The sequence below is a fragment of the Chiloscyllium plagiosum genome, unplaced genomic scaffold (genome assembly GCF_037043375.1).
Source record: "Chiloscyllium plagiosum isolate Xiang-an unplaced genomic scaffold, Cpla_swu_hap1 HiC_scaffold_13, whole genome shotgun sequence".
Classification (NCBI taxonomy): domain Eukaryota; kingdom Metazoa; phylum Chordata; class Chondrichthyes; order Orectolobiformes; family Hemiscylliidae; genus Chiloscyllium; species Chiloscyllium plagiosum.
The window spans coordinates 25,775,092-25,789,854 of NW_028270151.1; positions in this window are offsets into that span (position 1 = coordinate 25,775,092).

A 14,763-nucleotide genomic window follows, 5' to 3' on the forward strand; every position below is an offset into this window, starting at 1 on the left:
ATTGCCATGGTAGGATGGATCTTTGAGAATGCTGGAGGCCTTTCCTTGACAGCAGGACTGGTAGATGGATTCTATAGATGGGAAGTTGGCCTTCGTGATTGTCCGAGCTGAGTTCACCACTCTCTGTAACCGTCTCCAATCTTGAATGGTACAGTTGCCAACCAGGTAGTGATACCTCCAGACAGAATGCTCTCGATGGCACACCTATAAAAGTTAGCAAGGGTCTTCGCCATCATGCCAAATTTCCTCGGCTGCCTGGGGAAAAAGAGTCATTGTTGGGCCTTTGTAACCAGTGTGTCCACATGAAGATCCAAGAAAGCTCGTTGTGAATGACCACTCCCAGGAGCCTGACATTCTCCACTCATTCCACCTCTGTGCTATTAATGAGTGAGGGGCATGAGGAACATCCCGCTGAAAATCAGTTATGAGTTTCTTGGTTTTGCCAGCATTGAGAGCTAGGTTGTTCTCAGTGCACCATTTTCCCAGGTCTTCCACCTCCAGTCTGTAGTCTGTTTCATCGCCATCTGAGATTCGACCGACTATGGTGGTGTCATCAGGGAACTTGTAAATGACCTTCATCTGGTATTTGGTGACGCAGTCATGGGTATACAGTGAGTATAGTGGGGAGCTGAGTATGCACCCCTCGGGGGCTCCAGTGTTGAGTGTTAGTGAGGATGAAATATTGCCCCCAGTCTTCACTGATTGTGGCCTGAGGGTCAGGAAACTGAGGATCCATTTACAGAGAGTGGGGCTTAGTCCGAGATCACTAAGTTTAGTCATCAGTCTCGAGAGGATAATGGTGTTGAAGGCTGAACTGTAGTCAACGAATAGGATTCTTACGTAGCTGTTTTTGGTGTCAAGATGTTCTAGGAAGGAGTGAAGGGCAAGTGATATGGCATCTGACATGGATCGGTTGGTCCGAAAGGCAAATTGGAATGGGTCAAGAGTAGTGGGGAGGCTGGAGTTTATTAATGCCATGACCAGCCTTTGAAAGCACTTCCTGACCACTGAAGTTATGGCCACTAGGCAGTAGTCATTGAGACATGCTGGATGAGCCTTCTTAGGCACAGGGATGATGTTGGCCCTCTTGAAACAGGCAGGGACAGTGGCCTGCTGCAGGGAGAGGTTGAAGATGTCTGATAAGACCTCTGCCAGTTAATCTGTGTATGCTCTGAGTGCACGGCCTGGTACGCTGTCTGGTCCCATCACTTTTCTTGGATTCACATGAAGGAAAACTGATCTGACCTCTGATGCAGTGACTGACGGGTTAGGTTCGTCAGCACATGTCGAAATAGATGTTGCCTCTCCGTCAAGATTCTGCTCAAAGCGAGCGTAGAAGGCGTTGAGACGATCTGGGAGGGATATGTCATCATCTGCTATCTTGCACTGTCTCTTTTTAGAACCTGTGATGTCAATCAGTCTTTGCCATTGTCATCGGGTTTCTGTATGAGTCTGTAGTTTGGATCGGTATTGGTCCTTGACTGTCTTAATATCTCTACGAAGGTCATTCTTGTATTTCTTATATTTGAGTGGGTCTCCTGACCTGAAGGCCTCATGCCTTGTTTTTAGCAGGTTCTGAATATCCTGAGGGGGTCTCCTGCTAGAGCTTTTGCCTGGAAGTGTGGAAAAGAAACACGGCATTGTGGTTGGAGTTCCCGAAATGAGGGTGGGGGATGGAGCAGTAGGCATCTTTCACAGTGGTGTAGCAGTGGTCTAAAATGTTTGGGCCCCTGGTGGGGCAGGTAATATTCTGGTGGTACTTGGGCAACACTTTCCTTAGATTGGCTTGACTGAAGTTGCTAGTTACCATTAACAGGGTCTCGGGAAGTTCTGTTTCCAGGGTGTTAGTGGTAGAGTATAGCACATCCAGAGCTTCCTCAAGCTTTGCTTGTGGCACCAAGGGCATTCAAAGAAAATGAGTGAGAAATGTATTTTGCCCTTAGTGGACCAATGAATTGCTTTCCGGGATGCTTGAAAGAATGCTATGGTGATTAATTGTAGACGCATCAACACATTTGTTGGAGAGTTGGCAACCAACATTTTGAAAGTGGGAGGAAATTTTCTGCTACTTTCTGGCTGGCATCATAGAGAATAGTAAGTATGAAACTGCCTTCCCCTGCCACCGCAGGAATTGCAAACTTCCCCTGCCACCGCAGGAATTGAAACCTTCCCCTGCCATGCAGGAATTGCATAACCTGCACCCACACCTCCTCCCTCACCTCCATCCAAGGCCCTAAAGGAGCCTTCCACATCCATCAAAGATTTACCTGCACATCCATCAATATCATTTATTGTATCCGTTGCTCCTAATGCGGCCTCCTCTACATTGGGGAGACTGGACGCCTCCTAGCAGAGCGCTTTAGGGAACATCTCTGGGACACCCGCACCAATCAACCACACCGCCCTGTGGCCCAACATTTCAACTCCCCCTCCCACTCTGCTGAGGACATGGAGGTCCTGGGCCTCCTTCACCGCCGATCCCTCACCACCACAGGCCTGGAGGAAGAACGCCTCATCTTCCGCCTCGGAACACTTCAACCCCAGGGCATCAATGTGGACTTCAACAGTTTCCTCAATTCCCCATCCCCCACCTCACCCCAGTTCCAAACCCCCAGCTCAGCACTGTCCCCATGACTTGTCCTACCTGCCTATCTTCTTTTCCACCTATCCACTCCACCCTCCTCCCTGATTATCACCTTCATCCCCTCCCCCACTCACCTATTGTACTCTATGCTACTTTCTCCCCACCCCCACCCTCCTCTCATTTATCTCTGCACCCTTCAGGCACTCTGCCTGTATTCCTGATGAAGGGCTTTTGCCCAAAACGTCGATTTCACTGCTCCTCAGATGCTGCCTGAACTGCTGTGCTTTTCCAGCACCACTCTAATCTAGACTCTGCCTTAGGGTTACACATGTCGAAGTGGTTCACTCAATGTCTTTTGGAGAAGGGAATCTGCTGTCCTTGCCAGTCCTGTGCCAACACAATAAAGGCAATCCTAACTTACGATGGAGTTAGAAAATGAGGAGCGATGAATCAAGCACCTATTATTTGTTCCTCCGTTTTTATATGGAAAATATGTGGATGCTGGAGATCTGAAAATAATCAGAAAGTGCAGGAGAAACACAGTAGGCCAGGCAGCATCTATGGAGAGGGAAATAGAGTTAACATTTTGAGTTTAATATGACTTTCCAGATCTGCATTTTTATGAAAAATTCAATAGACTTTTGAAGTTCTCTGCCAAAGAAAGCATTAGAGTTGGGCTTTGAAGCAAGTTAATGTGGACATGTGGGGAATTTGGTTTTGTGGTGGATTAGTAATTCAGAACCGAGTTTCAATGGTTGTTTTATGGATTAAGTTCAGCTTTTAAAATGAGAAAACAAAATGAAAATATCAGTAATATGATGGTTAAATTGTCAAAAATGCTCAGCATATTACTAATGCCCTTTCAGGAAGCAAATCTGCCATCCCTCTCTGGTCTGATCTATGTATTATTTCACACCGACAGGAATGTTGTTGACTCTTAACTTCATCTACAGTTCCGATTCCCAATCCTTTTGTTGGAAAACCATTTGATGTACACATTTAAAAATCCAAATTCAAAATGCATTCTTGGGCCATTAATTTATCTGCACAATGAACCATATCCCCATTACATATCCCCATATCCCCATGGCTGAGCAGTGTATGTGCAGATTCAAAGAATAATGACTAAACAAAATCACCAAAGAACTGCAGATGGTAGAAATCAGAAACAAAAACAAAATTACTGGGAAAATCCAGCAAGTCTGGCAGCATCAGTGGAGAATAAACGAAGTTAACATTTCGGGTAGAGTCATCCTTCTTTGGACTTGAATGTAGCTGGGAAAAGGTTAGTACATATACTAAAGATGGGGGAGGGGGGAGGGTAAAGGATAGGTGGAGATGAAGCCCAGAGATAGAGAAAAACAGTTGGACAGACAAAAGAATGTGTAAAGGTCAGCCTGGGACAATGAATAACTGTTAAAGGGGACCATTAGTAACTGACATTTGTGGTAATAGTCTGATAATAAGGCCTGGTGTGTGGGGGTTGGGGTAAGGACATGAGATAAAGTGCTCAGACCCTGAAATTATTGAACTCGATATTGAGTCCTAAAGGCTACGGGGTTGCCAAGCGGAAAATGCAATGCTGTTCTTTCAGATTCTGCTGGCTTCATTAGAGCAATGCAGCGAGCATGAGGTAGAGATGTTGGCTGGGGAACATGGTGATGTGAATTGAGGCAATAGGCAACTGGAAGCCCTGGGTTGTTTTGCAGGCATAGTCATAGAGTCATAGAGATGTACAGCACGGAAACAGACCCTTCGGTCCAACCCATCCATGTCAACCAGATATCCCAACCCAATCTAGTCCCACCTGCCAACACCTGGCCCATATTGCTCTAAACCCTTCCTATTCATATACCTATCCAAACGCCTCTTAAATGTTGCAATTGTACCAGCCTCCACCACTTCCTCTGGCAGCTCATTCCATACCCGTACCACCCTCTGTGTGAAAAAGTTGCCCCTTAGGTTTCTTTTATATCTTTCCCCTCTCACCCTAAACCTATGCCCTCTTGTTCTGGACTCCCCTAGCCAAGGGAAAATGCTTTGCCTATTTACCCTATACATGCCCCTCATCAGAACACAAATGTTCTCAAAAGCGGTTGCCCAGTCTGTGTTTTGCCTCCCCAGTGTTAGAGACCACATTGTGAACAGTGAATAATGTAGACTAGATTGAATGAAGTGCAGGTAAATCACTGCTCCAGCTGGAAGGTGTGTCTGAGGCCTTGCATAATGAGAATAGAGCAAGTAAATAGACAGGTATTACACCTTTTGCAATTGTGTGGGGATCTGGGAAGGTGTTGAAAGTGAAGGAGGAACATGCCAAAGTGGTCCAGAGGGAACAGTCACCACTGAAGGCTGAAAAGGGAGGGGAGGGGAAAAAGTGTTTACTGGTAGCATCCTGCTGGAGGTGGTGGAAATGGTGGCTAATGATCCTCTGGATGTGGATACTGGTGGGATGGCAAGTGAAGACTAGGGAGACCCTAATGCTGTTACAGGAGTGAAGACAAGAGGTGGGGCCCAAAGTGGGGAAGATGGTTGTAACACAACTGAGGGCCCTGTCAAGGGTGATGGGGATCCTCCATTGAGGAAGAAGATGGACATTTCGGAAGCCACCTATTTTTTACTTCTTCCCCAATTCCCAACCCATCTTCCATGTATATACCAACCTTATCTACAATCGGTCCTGAAGAAGGGTCTCTGAACTTGAAACGTTTACACTGCTTTCTCTCCACAGATGCTGCCAAATCTGCCAGGCTTCCCAGCAATTTCTGCTTTCGTTCAATAATAATTGCACTCATTTTCTCAAGATCAAATTAGGGGTGGGCAGATTCAGAAAACTTTACCATAATCAACAGTAAATAAGATTTCACCATTTGGTATGTGTGGAAAATCTCATGAATTCTGAGTAAGCACTCTGTCGTCCTCTAGTGACAGCAGTATGTAATTACCTGTGCATCACACAAAAAGAAAGGCCGGTTCACATGAAGGATTAGAGTAAGCCACGAATTTGCAAAACCAATTTGCAGGGAAAGTTGAGGGATGGATCGATGCATTGCCTTTCTGTCGCAGTCACTTGCACTGAAGGCATTTGACTATGTTCTCACCAAATGTTAAATCGTTTGAACACAGACACTTCTCCGTTTGTAGCTGTCTGAGAGTATTATTCCCCATTTCGGACAGAAACTGTCTCTAAAGGTGTCACTTATGGTCGTGTGGGTGGCACTTCCAACTCTCCAGGGGCAGAGAGGCAGACGTCCGACAGTTCCACTCTCATGAGAGAGGGATGATTAGTGCTCGTTTAACCTGAGGATAATCATGCCTCAGGCAAGGGGACAGATTGAGAAGGAGAGTCCTTTAAGGCAACCTCACTGTGCTTTGGCATTACTAAGACTGGAAAGTTGGAGTTATAAGGAGATGCTGGATAGGCTAGGACCTTTTTTCCCTGGAGTATAGGAGGATGAGGGGTGACCTTATAGAGTTTTATAAAATCAGGGGATTTATAGATAAGATGAATAGCCAAGGTCTTTTCCCAGAGTAGGGGGGTCTAAAACTAGAGAGCATAGGTTTAAGGTGAGAGGGAAGATTTAAAAGGGAGCGGGGAGGTGGTATGTATATACATATATATATATATATATCCTGCCAAAGGAAGTGGTAGAGGTGGGTACAATTACAACATTTAAAAGACATTTGGACAGGTACGTGGATAGGAAATGTTTAAAGGGATTTGGGCCAAATGCAGGCAAGTGGGACTAGTCCATTTAGGAAACCTGGTTGGCGTGGACAAGTTGGGCTGAGAAGTCTGTTTCAATGCTGTACACCTCTACGACTCATAGGGAAGGTCTTGATGAGGTGCACATCCTCATTGATAGTATGTTGCAGATTGTGAAGAACATGGTGTAGTTTTTCAGCTCTAGGAAGTATGGGACAGTGAAGGGTACATTATCGGTTGCAACCCGTGTCTGTCTCCTGACGATGCCATCACGGTTTCTTGTTGTGGAATGTCAGAACTGGCGATTGATGATTTGAGCATTGTAACTTGTTCTTATGAGGGCATTCTTGAGCACCTTCAGGTGTCCATCACGTTCCTCCTCATCTGAACAGATCTTGTGTATGCATAGGGCTTGACTGTGTGGGTTGGCTGTTTTAATATCAGAGTCAAAATTAGAGTGGTGCTGGAAAAGCATAGCAGGTCAGGCAGCATCCGAGGAGCAGGAAAATCAATGTTTCAGGCAAGGGATTTTCCTGCTCCTTGGATGCTGCCTGACCTGCTGTGCTTTTGCAGCACCACTCTAATCTTGACTCTGAGCTCCAGCATCTGCAGTCCTCATGTTTGCCTGGCTGTTTTAATATGTTTCGGGTGGAAGCTAGAGAAGTGTACCATCATGAGGTCACCGATACGTTTGCTGTAGAGTGAGGTGTTGAGATTCCCATCCTTGATGGAGATGCATGTATTCAAGAATGACACAGATACTAAAGAGTAGTCCATGGTAAGGCTGATGGTGGGATGAAATCCGTTGATATCACTGTGTAGTTGCTTCAGTGACTCTTTGCCATGGGTCCAGAGGAAGAAAATGTTATTTCTTAATTGTCCAGTACTTCATGAGAGCCAAGAAAACTATGCCATGTTCTTTGCAGACTGCAACACATTATCAATGTGGATGTGCACCTTGCCAAGATCTTTCCTACACCTTCATTTCTCACCTTTAAACAACCGCCAAACCTTAAACAAATCATTGTTCAAAGCAAACTGCCCAGCCTTCAGGCCAACATCAACCACAACACCATACAATGTTGTCATGACAACTACTGCAAGACGTGTTAGAGTTTCGACATGGATACCACCAATACGCATGGGTCCCACCCACCATGTGTGCGGCAGGTACTCATGTGACTCGGCCAACATTGCCTATCTCATACATTGCAGACAGGAATGCCCCGAGGCATGGGACATTGGCGAGACCAAGCAGACCCTCTGACAATGGATGAATGGACACCGCACAACAATCACCAGGCAGGAGTGTTCCCTCCCACTTGGGGAACACTTCAGCGGTCAGAGACATTCAGCCTTGGACCTTCGGGTGACCATCCTTCAAGGTGGACTTCAGGACAGGCAACAGTGCAACGTGGCTGAGCGGAGGCATGATAGCTAAGTTCGATACCCATGCAGGTGGCATCAACCGGGACCTTAGGTTCATGTCACACTACAGGTGACTGCACTGCACTATATACTGTCTCATACACATACAAGCACACAAGCACAAATACACACTCCTACATACTGACACACGAACACAGACCCTCTCTCATTCACAAGCTCTTTCTTTTGTGTGCACATATACACCTCCCACACTCACATCCACCCATGCACCCTCTCACCAGCTTAAGTCCCATCACACTCACATACACACATTTTATCAAGCTTGCACACATGCAAGCACACAGTCTCTCACGTGTACTCACACACACACTCACATGCATACACTCACTCTGTCTTTCTGTCCTGCACCCGCACACACATATGAGTTTATGGCGTGAATTTGCATTTGCAGAATTATATTTGCAGATACATTTATTTTGCTCAAAAATTGCAGAACCTGCAAGCAGTTAATGTAGGCAGTGAATCCATATAATATTTGTAAATTCCACTTTGGAAATAGAACCACTCTGACTTAAGATTGGTCTGACCAATTCAAATTCAATTAGTGACTGTAAGGTCACTATGGGTGTGACTGTAAGTGAGGCAGGTAAGAAGATTCTGAGTTCAGGAGTGGAGGAGCCTCAGCCCTTGATCTTGTCCAATAGGTATGTGATTTTTGTTCCCTGTATGGATGAGAAAAAGGGCTGTGGACAGAATGAGCCAGCTGACCATGGCACCATGGTGCAGAAGGCCATTCAAGCATGGGGGGAGCAAAAAGACAAGCAGTTGATACAGGAGATTCTATAATTGAGGAAGCAGATAATATCTTTGCAAGCCGGATCGGGAGTCCCACATGGTGTGTTGCCTACCTGGTTCCAGGGTGCAGGACAACTCTGACCGGCTTGAAAGGATATTGGAGTGGGAGGGAGATGATCCAGTTGTGGTCCACATTGGAACTAACAACATAGGCAAGGCTAGGAAGGAGGATCTGTTTGGGGATTATCAAGCGCGAGGAAGGAAATTGAAGAACAGGTCCTCAAGGGTCATAATCTCTGGATTACTGCCCGAGCCATGTGCTAATTAGCATAGGGATAAGAAAATAAGGAAAGTAAACACATGGCTAAGAGATTGGTGTTGGAGAGAGGGATTCCATTTCATGGATATTGGCATCGGTTTTGGAACCGGGGTGATATGTACCAATGGGACGGTCTCCAACTGAACCAATGTGGAACCAGTGTTCTAGTGAAAAGGATAAATAGGGTGTTCACTAGGACTTTAAGCTTGTGAGTCAGGGAGAAGGGAAAGGGAAAGTGACTGCGAGTATGGAGTCAGGTAGAAACACAAGCAGCAGGTTAGCATGTGTGTAGGGTTTAAGTTCAAGTCAGACTAGGAATGAACCAAAAGGGAGGATAACTTGGAACATATTACTAGAGATGTTGGAAATCATGAGGATAAGAAAATTATCATTAAGGCACTTTACCTGAATGCTCATAGTATTCAGAACAATGTAGATGAATTAACGGCACAAATCATAGTGAATGATTATGATGTGGTAGGCAGCACAGAGCAGGAGGTTCAGGACTGGCAGTTAAATATCCAAGGATCTACAACTTATCGAAAAGACAGGGAGGTGGGCAGAGGGGGCGGAGTTGCCTTGTTAGTTAAAATATATATTTAAATCTATGGCACTGAATGACATAGTGTCAGGTGATGTGGAGTCTGTGTGGGTGGAGCTGAGGAACCACAAAGGCAAAAAAATCATAATAGAACTTATATTCAGATGTCCTAATAGTAGTCAGGACCAGGGCACAAGATGTACCGGGAAATAGATAGGGCATGTCAGAAAGGCAAGGTCACGGTGTTCACGGGGGACTGCAATAAGCAGGTGGACTGGGTAAATAATGTTTCCAGTGAAACCAAAGAAAGAGAATTCATGGAATGCTTACAGAATGGCGTGTTGGAACAGCTTGTGATGGAGCCCACAAGGGATCAGGCTATTCTGGACATGGTGCTATGTAATGAGCCAGACTTTATAAAACATCATAAAGTAAGGGAATACTTAGGAGCAGTGATTATAATGTGGTATAGTTCAGTCTGCAGTTTGAAAGAGAGAAGGCAAAATCAGATGTAATGCTGTTACAGTTAAGTAAAGGCAATTACAGGGGCATGAGAGAGGAACTGACGAAAATCGACTGCAAGTAGACTTAATGGGGAAGACAGTTGAGCAACAATAGCAGGAGTTTCTGGGTGTAATTGAGGACACAGTACAGAGATTCTTCCCAAAGAAAAGAAAGATTATCCGGTGTATGAGGGGGGTAGGGATTAGACAGCCATGACTGACAAAGGAAGTCAGGAAATGTATCAAAGAAAAAGAGTGAGCCTACAAAGTGGCCAAGAGCACTGGGAATCAGAAGATTGGGAAGACTACAAAAACAAACAGAGGATAACAAAGAGAGAAATAAGGAAGGAGACAATCAAATATGAAAGTAGGCTAGCCAGTAATATTAGAAATAACAGCAAAGGTTTATTTCAATATATAAGAAACAAACAAGAGGCAAAAGTAGACATTGGGCTGCTCCAAATTGATGAGGAAGATTAGTGCTGAGAGATCAGGAAATAGCTGAAGAACTTAATAAGTACTTTGTGTTAGTCTTCACAGTAGAAGACAGGTGTATTATCCCAACAATTAAAGAGAACCAGGGAGCAGAGTTGAGTATGGTAGCCGTTACAAAAGAGAAAGTGCTAGAAAAGGTCTAAAAATTGATAATTCTCCTGTCCCTAATGGGCTGTATCCTAGAGTTCTGACGGAGGTGGCTGAGGAAAGAGCAGAGGCATTGGTTGTGATCTTTCAAAAGTCATTGGAGTCAGGGAAAGTCCCAGATGATTGGAAAATCACTGTTGTAAAGCTCTTCTTCAATAGAGGATCAAGACAAAAGATGGAAAATGATAGGCCAATTAGCCTAACCTCGGTTGTTGGTAAAATTCTGTAATCCATCATTAAGGATGAGATTTCTAAATTCTTGGAAGTGCAGGGCCAGCATAGATTTAGTAAGAGGAGATTGTGCCTGACAAATCTGTTAGAATTCTTTGAAGAGTTAACAAGTAGGTTAGATCAGGGAAACCCAGTGGATATTATCTATCTAGACTTCCAAAAGGCTCTTGATAAGGGAGGGTGCTGAGCAAGGTGAGGGCCAATGGTGTTTGAGGTGATCTACTGGTATGGATTGAGGATTGCTGTCTGACAGAAGGCAGAGAGTTGGGATAAAAGGTTCTTTTCTGGAATGGCAGTCATGAACAAGTGGTGTCCCACAGGGTTCAATGTTGTGGCCGAAGCTGTTCACTTTATATATTAATGACCTAGACGAATGGATTGGGGCATTCTGGTGAAGTTTGCCAAAGATACAAAGTTAGATGGACAGGCAGGTAGTACTGAGAAGGAGGGGAGGCTGCAGAAAGATTTAGGCAGTTTAGGAGAGTGGTCTGGGAAATGACTGATGAAATTCAACGTGAGCAAATGCGAGCCTTACACTTTGGAAAAAAGAATACAGGTAAGTACTATTTTCAAAACAGTGAGAGAATTCATAAAGCTGAAGTACAAAGGGATCTGGGAGTGTTCGTCCAGGATTCATTAAAGGTTAACTTGCAGGTTGAGTCCATGGTTAAGACAGCAAATGTAATGTTGTCAGTTATCTCAAGAGGATTGGAATATAAAAGCAGCGATGTGCTTCTGAGACTTTATAAAGTTCTAGTTAGGCCCCAATTAGAATACTGTGTCCAATTTTGGTCTCCACACCTCAGAAAGGACATACTGGCACTGGAGTGTGTCCAGCAGAAATTCACATGGATGATCCCTGGAATGGTAGGCTGAACATATGATGAATGGCTGAGGATCCTGGGATTGTATTCATTTGAGTTTAGAAGGTTGAGGGGAGATCTAATAGAAACTTACAAGATAATGCATGGTTTAGAAAGGGCAGATGCTGGGAATTTTTTTTCCGTTAGGCGGGGAGACTAGGCCCTGTGGGCACAGCCTTAGAATTAGAGGAGGTCAATTTAGAATGGAAATGAGGAGCCATTTCTTCAACCAGAGAGTGGTGGGCCTGTGGAATTCATTGCCACAGAGCGCAGTGGAGGCCGGGATGTTAAATGTCTTCAAGGCAGAGATTGATAAATTCTTGATCTTGTAAGGAATTAAGGGCTATGAGGAGAGTTCGGGTGAGTGGAGTTTAATCAGCCTTGATTAAATGGCAGAATGGACTCAATGGGCCAAATGGCCATACTTCCACTCCTATATCTAATGTTCTTATGGTCTTATGGACTCACATCTTTAAGGCATTGTCTGAGCTGAGATGTCATCTTTTGTGTAAAACCTTAAATTATCTTGAGAATGTGCCATAAAAGAAGTTCTGAGATTTGCATATTAAAGAACCAAAACGAGCAAATCCATTCTAAAAGCTGAAAGACTTAACATTTTAGGTTTGTTCAATGTATCATTGCATCACTGTAACCTTTTGCTGTTAATTTTGCGTCTTGTGGTCCTGCTCCACAACCACCTGATGAAGAAGCAGTGCTTCAAAAGCTAGTGGTTCTAAGTAAACCTGTTGGACTATAACCTGGTGTTGTGTGATTTTTAACTTTTTTCAACCCAGTCCAACACTGGGTCCTCCAAAACCTAAATAGAAAGCTGAGCAGAGACATTTGCAATTCAAAGTTAGATTTCCCAAATTGAGAGAATTTTGCAAGATCATTCTTAATGTATCTGCAATGTTCTCATGAACTTCCTTTAAATTCAGATGACAACCCTGATGCCTAGTCCTGACTTATCTCTCTCAGAGATGACAAGTCCTGGAATTAGATTAGATTACTTTATAGTGTGGAAACAGGCCCTTCGGCCCAACAAGTCCACACCGACCTGCCGAAGCGCACCCACCCAGACCCATTCCCCTACATTTACCCCTGCACCTAACACTACAGGCAATTTAGCGTGGCCAATTCACCTAACCCGCACATTTTTGGACTGTGGGAGGAAACCGGAGCACTCGGAGGAAACCCACGCAGACACGGGGAGAATGTGCAAACTCCACACAGTCAGTCGCCTGAGGCGGGAATTGAACCCGGGTCTCTGGCGCTGTGAGGCAACAGCGCTAACCACTGTGCCACCGTGCCGCCCAAATATTGCAGACTGTTTTTGCTATTAATTTCTGCAATACTGTTAATTTCTGACATTAATTGGGTGAGAACCTAAAATTGATTCAATGTTATTTTTATTTGGTAGACATAACATTCTATTCTTCTCCTCAGTTATGCAGCCTTTTGAAGAATAAAACATCTACCTTATGCATTCACAGCAGTGTTAACTTCTTATCTCTTAGCTGTAATTAAAACTACAGTCTTATGTGTTCTTTTCCTTCTGAATTTCCTTCTAGACTCATTCTTATGAATTCAGATAAGTCCCAGATGGTTCCCTTTAAATTCCCAGCATCACAAATGTATGTGTCCCACTTTGTTACAATCAAAACATCTCAGCTCCCAATTTTTATCTCCATCATCAGCACTTTCCCTCTGCTCTGGGTAGGGAACTAAGGATATTCCCAACTATGCATTACTCACTTTGGTCACTGACATTCATTTCACTCCATTTCAGTACCTTTCAAATTTAAGAGGGTAATGGACAAAAGATTTGGTTTTATGGATTAATCTACAATCATCAGCTATTATTGCTACCTACTTAACAATTGCAACCCTTTGGTCCACAAATGGGATCTTCATTACAAAAGGAACTGAAATTTAAATTTGTTTGGGAGAATAATTTTTTTAGGAGCCTAATCCACCTTCATTACTTCATTACAAATTACTTTGTTTAACCATTTCATATTCAATTCAGGTTAGCCTCAGCTGTTTCCCCTAAATTCTAGAACATCTGCTTATATGCTTCAGACATTCACTCCAATATGAAACCAATATACTTTTCTTTACAGTGACATAATCCTGAGAAGCTTCCGTTGACAATGATGTATAAATCCCCTGTGCTTTACCTGTCAGCTTACATTGCATGAGCAAGTCCAGTCATTCTTTTCCCAATTTATTAATTTACCAAGGTGATATGGTGGCACAGTGGTTAGCACTGCTGTCTCCCAGTGCCACAATCCTGGGTTTGATTCCAGCCTTGGGTGGAGTTTGCATGTTATCTGTGTATGTTTCTTCCAGTTGCTCCAATTTCCTCCCAGGATCTAAAAGATGTATAGGTTAGGTGCATTGGGTTAGTGTGTGGGTATCTAAACATCTGTAGTGTGTGGCATAGCCATGGTAAAAGCCCCATGTGAGGTTAGGGGAATGCAGTGGACTTGGGTGGGATGCTCTGCAGAGGGTTCATGTTGACTCAGTCTTTCTGCACTGTAGTGATTCTACTCAACTTTTTTGTTCAGCCTTTTCCTCAAATGATGTGACAAACCTTCAGTTTTTCCTTTTCCTCAATTTTTGGTAAGGCCTCTGCAAACAAAAAAATTTTGTTACCCAATTTCAAATTATGCATCAAATTGTCCCCACCAGGGTTTGAAACTTTATTGCTGGAACAGCACAGCAGGTCAGGCAGCATCCAGGGAACAGGAGATTCGACGTTTCGGGCACAGGCCCTTCTTCAGGAAGGCCTGTGCCCGAAACGTCGAATCTCCTGTTCCCTGGATGCTGCCTGACCTGCTGTGCTGTTCCAGCAATAAAGTTTCAACTTTGATCTCCAGCATCTGCAGACCTCACTTTCTCCCCACCAGGGTTTGCATCAGCATCTGTCATTGTCTGTTTCAACTGCATCATTTTAACTGGATATTCATGTTCCCTCATTTTCTCCTCATTTGGCACTTCTAAATTTATTGTGCTTTCCCCTGCATTTCTGTCTTCTTAGTTCAATTTCCCTTTCTTTGTCTTTTGCATTCCTTTTAAATTTCATCTAACTTTCTTTCCCCCTTGTGCTCAATTCAGGTTAGCCTCAGCTGCTCAGCTATTTTCCCCTAAATTTCAGAACATCTGCTTATATGCTTCAGGCATTCAC